Consider the following 10569-nt stretch of genomic DNA (forward strand, 5'->3'; position numbering starts at 1 on the left):
CAGTATCACTTGTCCTGGGTTTGAAGAAGGGCACCTGATTGCAGGGTTCAAGCCTCAGAGCTCAGAGCTTCTATTCTTTAAACAATCTATGAAACTAGACCTTACCTATGAGCCAGATATGGCCTTAGATAAGATGAAGTAAAATTTAAATCATATTTTGTATTACTATATATTAATTTGATGATTTATGCCTATTCATTAATTAGTAAATCTTGGTGTCTTTGTGATAAAGTGTTTATGCATTTTAATGCAAGACTAAATTTTATGTTCTTTATCATGCCAATGTATAAAAATTTTGAGTTTATCCATTGTTCTAAGCAAAATATCTGTACCTTTCTACATTTGTCTTAAATTTTAAAAGGCACTTGTGTGAAAATCTATGTGTTTCCTCTATCATCCAATTTTTTTTTCCAACAATTTCCTCAAAACTCCTTTCAATCCCTGTTAAAAAATTGTGACTTATTGAATAATTTGAAATCCTTCCCGAAATGCTTCATGGGGAGTTCTGATATAGTGTCATGAGTTATTCCTACACAGGCATACATTTCCCTTCAACTTCAACAGCTCCTTGTTTCCTGCAAGGAACCCGCAGGATTAGTCCCTGTGTATTATTTATCTGAAACTAATTTGAATAAGAGATCGTGATTATGAATGCAGTATCCAAATATCTGAAGGAATGCTAAATAATTTTTATTTTATTTTATTTTTTTAATTCATTTTTTAAAAAAATATTATATTAAAAAAATATGAGGTCCCATTCAACCCCACCGCCCCCACCCCCCACTCCCCCCACAGCAACACTATCTCCCATCATCATGACACATCCATTGCACCTGGTAAGTACATCTCTGGGCATCGCTGCACCCCATAGTCAATGGTCCATATCATAGCCCCCACTCTCCCACGTTCTATCCAGTGGGCCCTGGGGGGATCTAAAATGTCCCGTAGTTGTCCGTGAAGCAACACCCAGGACAACTCCACTTCCCGAAAACGCCTCCCCATCTCATCTCTTCCTCCCATTCCCCGCACCCAGCAGCTACCATGGCCAAACTTCCCACACCAATGCCACATATTCTCTGTGGACATTGGATTGGTTCTGTCCATTGCACATCTATGTCAAGTGGGGGCTTAGATTCCACATGGATACTGGATGCAATCCTCCTGCTTTCAGTTGTAGGCACTCTAGGCTCCATGGTGTGGTGGTTGACATTCTTCAACTCCATGTTAGCTGAGTGGGGTAAGTCCAATAAATCAGAGTGTAGGGGCTGAAGTCTGTTGAGGCTCAGGGCCTGGATATCATATTGTCAGTCCAGAGATTCAAATCCCCTAAATATATCTTAAACCCCAGCACCAACTACAATTCCAGTAAAGTAGCATGAAAGTCTTGTGAAAAGAGATCCCATCTGAGTCCAGGTCCATTATGCAGAAACACCAGCTCCAAAGAAGGACCATCTGATATGGCAGTGAACCCCATCTGCCATGACCATAGAACCCGTGGGTCTCTTTATCCCTCAAAAGAACCAATACCTGGGGTTGTATCTACTTTATTGTCTCTTAGACTCTGCTCAGTTGTGCATAAGGGCAATCCTTCTGACAACCTCCAGGCTCTTTTTTAGAGACTCGTAGCCATATAAACTCATTTCTCCTTTCCATTTCCCCCTTACATTAGGTCAAACAGCATTTTAAAATCATGTTATTATATGTAGACAGGGATGTTCTGCTGATCCACATTGAACCTTTAATTCTAGGTCATTTTCTAGTTGCATCTTCAGCTGGTATTTTATAGTGATCCCTCGGTGCCAGGGAGGCTCATCCCCGGGTGTCATATCCCACGCTGGGGGGAATGCACTGCATCTACATGCTGAGTTTGGCTTCGAGGCCAGGCACAATGCTGCCCAAGCCTTGTTCTTATTGCAGGTGTGTAGGCTCACAAGCATAGCCATTAGTATAAGAAGCCCGCTGTTGGACCCTCATTCCTTCCTGGTTCTTACTGTTGTACCTGGGGGACTGCCGCTGCTCCCCTAGGGACCACGACAGAGCAAACCCAGTACCCCCCCAGATGTTGTTTTTAATTGTTTCCACTATGAGTATATCTAAACATTACCATGCACCCTGGATATATGCCCTGTATAACTCCCTGCCAACCATATATAGCCTGTCAATAACATCCCATACCGGTATTCCTCTGCCGCCATTGTTGAACCACTCTGTGATCCAAAACTTCCTGTAAAGTGAATCCCAATATAATGTCAGTTTCCCTTACTAGTAAAATGGAATATAGCGATGATTTTAAAGGTTAGATCTAGAGTACATATTGATTTGGAACAATTTCTACATCCTATTTTTTTCTTTTCTTTTTTCCTAATTATTGAGCTTCTCACAAGAGTCTTAGATCACAGTAATTCATATATACAATATGCAGTACTCCCACACATCCACCATAAAACCTTTTCCCTTCCACAGCGATAATCTTTTAACTTATTCATGTCATATTTCCTGAAACTGATGTACAGACTCCGAAACAATAGCTTTCAAACAAGGTGACATCTGTGCTTACAATGTGGTCCATACTTTAGGATATACAGTTTTCTAAATTTTTTAGTTAGCCTATGTTTTACATTATTGTTCACATTATTAGTCTGTCATCTCCTATGTGTTTTTGGTGTAATATTACATGTTTTATATTCATCCTCGTGTACTCTCATGAAACTCCTCTCTTGCCCCCACATTTGCCTTGGTTCCATCCATTCCACATCCATTTTCCCCTCCCCTTGGGGCCCACAGCGACAGCCAATCTCCATTTCCCGAGGAGCCTCGCCCAGAGATACTTGCAGCAGGGTTCGGGGCCTGACTTTCTCAACTGCCCTAGTGCCCTGGGAGCCACCCTTTCTCTCAAGAGAAACAGTTCTCTCTATTTGATGGCATTAGTCCTCCCCAGGATGTGGGTCCACCCCAACTCTCACTTCTTGGGTCTCTACCCAATGGTACAACCCACCCTGAATGCCAAATAATTTGCAGCAGCCCTGTATTTTGTATTTTGAATGTCCTCAGTACTCTTTCCACTGATTACTGTATTAGTTAGGTATCACTGCATAACAAAATGTCTCAAAGCAATTCATTTATGATAATGCTTCTATTACAGCAGCCAATTCTGATAGGTGGAGATATTTTATCTCTGCCATACTACTTGGGGCATTGCAGTCAGGTTTTTGTAACCTTTGCAGGCTCTGCAGGTCTTGGTCAGGCTGCCATTCATATTGGGGATTTGGGGGTTATAGTCAGGTCTTGTGTGTTATGACTGTGCAATGACATATTCTACACAAGTTCTCATCTTACAATAAGCTAACCTGGAGTTGTTCACAAGGCTGTGGTAGAGGGCCAAGGGAAAATAGCAAAAACATGCTTAGTCCCCTTGAGGTAAAATGTCTTTGCTACCATATATTCCTGAATGAAACATATTAAACACTAAGTACAGCAAGAACCAAGGGTGAATAAATATACTCCATGTTCTGATAAACTACACCATCAAGTTTAAGAGAAATGGATTCAGAGAAAAGTGGGAAATGGTGCCACTCTGCCGTCTACTGAAAATTTAATTGCAATTCAATTCAATACAATAAAATTTTATTGTGACTCTTAAAAAACAAAGTTTTAATAATGCTTCCTTGCATTTTTCCCCTCAACAATTGTTAATTTCTTGAGGAGAGTAACAGTCAAACTATACTATATGTTCCATAAGTAGCCATCAAATTTCTATTCTAGATCATTTTGTGTTCCTCAAATATAAATATTCCTTCCTGTTCCTTGCCTTCACATCAGAATTTTTATGCTAAAAAGAAATACACCATTTTCCTTTGTGATACCTCCTCAAGTTCAGGGAACTTGAGGGAGTGCCAGACATAGGTATGACACTCTCCAAATGAAACAAGACCAAAGCATGTAGCGACTGGCATAACCTGGACAATACTAGCTTAAAAGTAACAGGCTTGCTGCAAACTTTTACCTTCTCAAGACTGTATATTCCCTTCCTGTGATAACATCATCAAACATCCTGTTAATGTGCCTCATGTAACTCTTGCAGAAACTCTGTTCTTACACCCTTTGTAATGTCTTTGTTCTGAAACCCCATATATCACCCCTCATGTTCTTTTCTTTTTGTGGATTGCTAACATCATTCCTAGACAGCCACCATTGAAGAGCATTTCCTGTATGTAAGTCCCAATAAAGCTCATGTCTAACAATTTGCCTGTTGGATTCTTGGTTCTTATGGTTGCCCCAACCAATGCAATTCAATGTTGGGTTGAAACAGACTTCTTGTCTGAACTCATTAACTAGTGGAACAGAACTCTTGTCTCAATGATGGAATCAATTTATAATTCATTTTATTTTTGTTTTGTTTTGTTTTTTTGTCTTTATTTATTTTTTGATGTTAAATTAAAAAAATATGAGGTCCTCATATACCTCCCCACCCCCCTCACTCCACTTCTCCCATATCAACAACCTCCTCCATCATCATGGGACATTCTTGCACTTGGTGAACACATCTCTGAGCACTGCTGCACCACATGGACAATGGTCAACACTATAGTCTTGACTCCCCACAGTCCATCCAGCAGGCCATGGCAGGACTATGTCTAGCAACCATCCCTACTGTACCACCCAGGACAACTCAAAGTCCTGAAAATGCCCCCACATCACATCTCCTCTTCCCTCTCCCTACCCTCAGCAGCTACCATGGCCACCCTCTCCACATCAATGCTACATTTTCCTCCATTACTAATCAGAATAGTTCCAGAATAGAATATCAGCAAGTCTACTCTAATCCATACTCTATTCCTCCATCCTGTGGGCCCAGGCGTGGTTATGTCCACTCCACCTCTATATCAAAAAGGGGCTTCAATTCCACTTGGATGATGGATGCAATTCTCCTGCTTGCAATTGTAGGTACTTCTGGCTCTCTGGTTTGGTGGTTGACCTTCATCACACCCAAAGCATGAGAAGCAAATAAACAAATAGATAAATGGGACTTCCTAGATATTAAAGCCTTCTTCACCTCAAGGGAGTTTGTCAAGAAAGTGTAAAGAGAATATAAACAATTGGAGAAAATATTTGGTAACCATATATCTGACAGGAGACTTATATCTCAAAAATAAAAAAGACAACCCATTTAAAAAATGGGAAAAAGATTTGAACAGATGCTTCTCCAAAGAAGAAATACAAATGGCTAAAAGCACATGAACAAATGTTCCAAATCACCAGCTATTAGGGAAATGCAAATCAAAACTACAATGAGATACCATCTTACTCCCATAATATTGGCAGCTATCAAAAAAACCAGAAGACTACAAGTGCTGGAGAGGTTGTGTAGGAATAGGAATATTCATCCACTGCTGGTGGGAATGCAGAAGGATCCAGCCATTCTGGAGGACAGTTTCGTGGTTTCTCAAAAATCTAGCTATAGATTTGTCATATGATCCAGCAATTCCATTGTTGGGTATATACCCAGTAGAACTAAAACAAGGACACAAACTGATATATGCACAGCAATGTTCATAGCAGCACTATTCACTATTGCCAAAAGTTGGAATCAACCCAAAAGCCCATCAACAGATGAATGGATAAAGAAAATGTGTTATATACATGCAATGGAATACTACTCAGCTATAAGAATGAATACAGTACAAGCACAGGTGTTAACATCGATGAATCTTGAGCGCCTTATGCTAAGTAAAGCAACCCAGACATTGAAGAATACTACATGGCCTCACTGATATGAAATAAGTAAACCAAGCTGTCTCAGAGAGCTAGAGATCAGATGATATGCTTAAAGGCATTTGGGGAGTAGAGGAAGGTTGTGAGCTGACACCTACCTGGGTGAAATCTATGATCATCTAGAGGTAAGTATTTGTACAGGGAAAGGATAAAATGGGGACATATGGATAACTTTAATTTATTTTTTAAATCTTTTAAAAAGATAAATCACACAAAAATATTAGAGGTTCACTTACACCCCACACCCCACCCCACGCGACTCCTCCCACATCAGTAACTTTTTTCATTAGTGAGGTATTTTCATTACACTTGATGAGAATTTTGGAGCATTTTTACACAGCATGGATTATAGTTTATGCTGTAGTTTACACTCGCTGCTAGTCCATTCAGTTGGTTATGGCAGGATATATAATGCGCTGCATCTTTCCCTGCAATATCATTCAGGACTATCCCAAGTCTCCAAAATTCCCCCATATCACACCCCTTTTTTCTTCTCTCTGCCCTCAGCAACTCCAGTGGCCACTGTCTCCACATCAAATGTGGAGTTTTCTACAGTTTCAATCTATTAATATTCTCAGTGGTTCTATAGTAGAATACCAGTAAGTCCACACTAATCTATATTTTATTCCTCTATCCTGAGTACCCTGGGATGGTGATACGCAGTCAACCTCTACATTGAGAGGGGACTTAAATCCAACAAGGTTGATGGATGCTCTTCTCCTACTTGCAGTTTTAGGTAATCTCGGTTCCCTGGTGTAGTGGTTGACCATTTTCACCTCCCTGTTAGCTGATCTGGGTAAGTGCAATGAACCGAAGAGTAGGAGTTGCAACTCTGTTGAGGCTCAGGTCCAAACTGCCACATGGCAAGTCCAGAGATCCCAACAATGTCACAGGCTTTACTTGGTTTATAACTTAGGGCCAACACTTAAATATTGGAATAGAACTGCTCTTGTATAATGGATTTTTATAAGAATTCAATGAGAAAAGTGCTATCAAGAAGTCAAGCTCAAGTAATGTTGCATAAAGGATGGAAATGTATATTTTTAAATTAACAAACATTTTATAAATTCAGGATCTCATGGCTCCTCTTAACTTTAACTACAGGCAGAACATTCCTGAGTCTCCTCCTACGCTTCCTACCCATATCCTTATAAGTCTGTTTTCAGTGCATATTATTGCAGTCACATACCTACCATGCAGATTCCCTTTTATTCAAGTGCTATCTTTAAAAAAAAAACACACACACAGACAAAAAGAAAAAGACACACCTTACTAACTTTTAAACCAGAAAGCTTCCCTTCACCAAATTTCCCTCCTCTTACAAATAAAAGTGCTATATATAGAATTTATTACAACGATTTTTTTAATCTTTTTAAATTTATTCCCCAAAACTCTTTAAGCCAAAATTTTCCTTGCTGTAATAGCTATTATTGCTGTTTTCACTCGTTACCAGTATAGTGAAATGTCCCAGGGCATTTCTGAAGCCAATTCAATGAAAGTGGTTACTGAAATTTAGTAGTCAGTACCTCTGCCTGCTTGGACTGACTAGCTAGATTCAAACGTCACTCGTAAGGACTGTCCTCCATATAACAGAACAAAGTGCTGCTTTAGCTCAACCTGAGAACTACCCTGACCACACTTGACTCCAAAATAAATCTACAGAATTTCATTTTATTATCGACATTTTTCAGTATGCTTTTCTTTGTAAAAAGTTTTTAAGAGCAATATGAAATCTGGGTGTACATTATTGATTGCACTGAGAAATGCAACATATATATATTATGACTCACAGAAACCACCATTTCATTCATTCAATGCTACAGTGTACTCATTTGAAAACACATCCTTGCAGGAATATTTTAGCCTACAGTTATAAAGGTAGTTCATACTATAACATTCCTAAAGCATGTTGCTTTACAGTTAAGTGTTTCCAAGTAGTACAAATTCCCTGGTTTAAATGTGTTTTAATTTAAGTATGTAAGACTCATCACCTAGGGAAAAAAACAAAAATTATGACTATGATTTCTTTTTACTTTTATTATCTTGTTTTAAAAGATATATAGATCATACAAAATGTTACATTGGTTGCATTTTAAAATACATTTTGGAACACTGCTAAACATCATAGATTATAGTTTACATTGTAGGTTAACTTTCTCCCAGTCCATTCAGTGGGTTGATAAGTAATCCACCCTTTGTTTTAATACAAAAATCCAGAGACCTATAATATCTGTGATAGCAAATTATTTAAAAATCCTCTAAAAATTTCTTTTTTCTTAGTGCTCAGATTGGTATTACAATTCTGAGTTTAAACTTAGCAAAATTTCCTTTTAGATCAAAAGTAAACTCAAAACAGCAGAATAATAAAAACAATCCCTTCAAGAAGCAACATTGTATCTTTCCTTCAAAAAAGTCTGTTTTGCAAGTCCACAGACAAACTTAACCTTTGAAACATAAGTCAACATTAGACAGAGCCCACCATAGGTCAAATCTCAGTATGGGAGCGTCTCCCTGTTTTCTGCTGTATTGAATATTTTTGAAATATTTGGACCATCATTCAGGGTTGAAAATCTTAGTTATACAAGGATTTGTTACAATATAGGATTTGATATACACACTATTAAAGTGTCCTTGGTCCTCCCAGGTTCTTGGTACACTAAAAGGGATATTCAGTTATCCTGGAGCTGGTATCTGATTTCTTGATATCATTTGGCTCCCTTTCCTTTTAAGAGAAGTTTAAATAAAGTTTGCTCCACAGTTTCAAGACACTACCACTTTGAGTGAGGTATTATCTTCACCTTTCAAAACCGAGTAACGTGAGATTAATGTTCATCTATCTAATAACTCCAGTTATAAGAAAATTCAAACAGGGCTTAACTTTTACTGGTATTGCAAATGACACCCAACAGCAGTCAGCATCTGACCAAGGCCCTGAAGGAAGAAGCCAGCAGGATATATCTGTAATATGTAAAGTGAAGTGTGTGTGGTAGATACTATCAGCTGACAGCTTGGTTGTTCCAATGCAGGATGGTGATACTACAGAGAGGTCTGATGTGCCTGATGAGGTTACTGAAATTGTTGAAAGTGAACTGGCTGCAAGGTCAGGAAGGGTGTCTGGAATAAAATTACTTGTTCCTGTCTCTTCCTTCTAATTGTTTGCTTCCATCACATCATTATCATGAACCATCAATAGCAGTTCAATGCAGTGCAATAAGAATTTCCAAGAGTAAGTAGTAAGATAATGCACTCTTGTAGGCCACATTAGAAATACGAAGTATAATTCTTGAAGAAGCCACACATGCTGCAGTAATCTGCGTACATGGTAATGTAGAGTTTAGTTTATTCCAAACAAATCATTGGTCATCCATCATGAAGATCTGTTTCATGCATTGATTCCGAGAGATAATATTAAATGAAAAGGGAGGTTTTTGGAAGGCAGAGGTTCCACTGAAAGATTTCTAATAATAATAGCTCTATTCAGCTAATTTTGTTTTGTTAATACTAGAGTCAAAGGTCAAACAAACCACACTATTGAGCCACTCCAGCTTAGGCACACTATCGTCTTTTTTTTTCAATTTGCTTACTAGAAATAGACAGGAAAATGCTACTAAATGTAACTATTAGATTGAGATGTCATAGCAATCCATAAACAGGTCCAGCAAATAAACACCAAGATGTCGGGCAGAAGGGCAGAACATGAAGGGATTACTTACAATGGCAATCAAGTCATCAAAATACAGTCTTAGATTTAGTTTGTAGGAGGGCAACTTCAGCTCCTTGTACTGGAACACGTGAAGAATATCAGCAGCCAGATGTCCTTGCCACCACTGACCTGCAGCTTTAAAGGACTTTATCATGAAATTAAAACATCAACATACACCAGAGAGAATAAAATTGGAAACCACAATTCTGATAAAGATTCTCATTTATAACGAAATCCTTTAACTTAAAAGTAAAAATACAAACAACGCAATTAAAATATGGGTGAAAGATTTGAACAGACATCTGCCAAAGTGCCGATTTCCTGGCCAGGGGAGCTCTATCACATTCCCCAATCGAGCATCAATAAACCCCCAAGTGCAATGGCAAAGACCAATTAAGATGGATGGCCCAGCAATGAGCCATTGATACTGATGACTCCAGTTATGAGCCTGGGTGCCTGAACTATGAGCTATGTCTACAGCTGCAGGGTGCCTAAGAGTTACCTCCAGAGAGTCTCCATGTAGCTCAAATGTGAACACTCTCTAAGCCAAACTGAGCATGTAAATGCATTACCTTCCTCATAGCAACAGACGTGACTCCCAGGGATGAGTCTCCCTGCCACTGTGAGGGATTACTACCAAGCACCAGCTGAAGAAGTAACTATAAAAAGACCTTGAATAAAAGGGCCAACTCAGAACAGCAGAATAGGTCAGGCTACATGTAATATCAGATGTTAAAATCTGCTTTTTGACTTTGGATAAAAGGGGGAAATGGAAAGACAAATTAGTGTATATGGCTATGAATCTCCAAAGGAGAATCAGGCAGTCATCAGAGGGTTTATGCTTATGCATGCCTCAGCAGGGTACCAGAGTCAGCCAAAGTAGATAGAAACCCAGTTACTGGTTTTCCTGAGGGTTACAGAGACCCACAAGTTCTATGGTCATGGCAGGTGGCTCTGGAGTTTAGGGCCATAACAGTTGGACCTGCTCTGGAGTTTGTGTTCCTGACTGTGATGAAGTTGGACACAGAGATGACCTTTCTACACATGCTTTTTCTGTTACTTTTACTTGACCTGTGATTGGCATTGGATTTGGT

At 39.0% G+C, this 10569-nt stretch overlaps 1 pseudogene; it reads right to left on the bottom strand.

The window, feature by feature from the left end:
- Positions 1–8594: 8594 nt before the first annotated feature.
- LOC101436302 (cyclin-J pseudogene) lies at positions 8595–9629 on the bottom strand (annotated as a pseudogene).
- Between the last annotated feature and the right edge of the window lie 940 nt (positions 9630–10569).

This window comes from Dasypus novemcinctus, chromosome 30 (genome assembly GCF_030445035.2).
Source record: "Dasypus novemcinctus isolate mDasNov1 chromosome 30, mDasNov1.1.hap2, whole genome shotgun sequence".
Taxonomy (NCBI): Eukaryota; Metazoa; Chordata; class Mammalia; order Cingulata; family Dasypodidae; genus Dasypus; species Dasypus novemcinctus.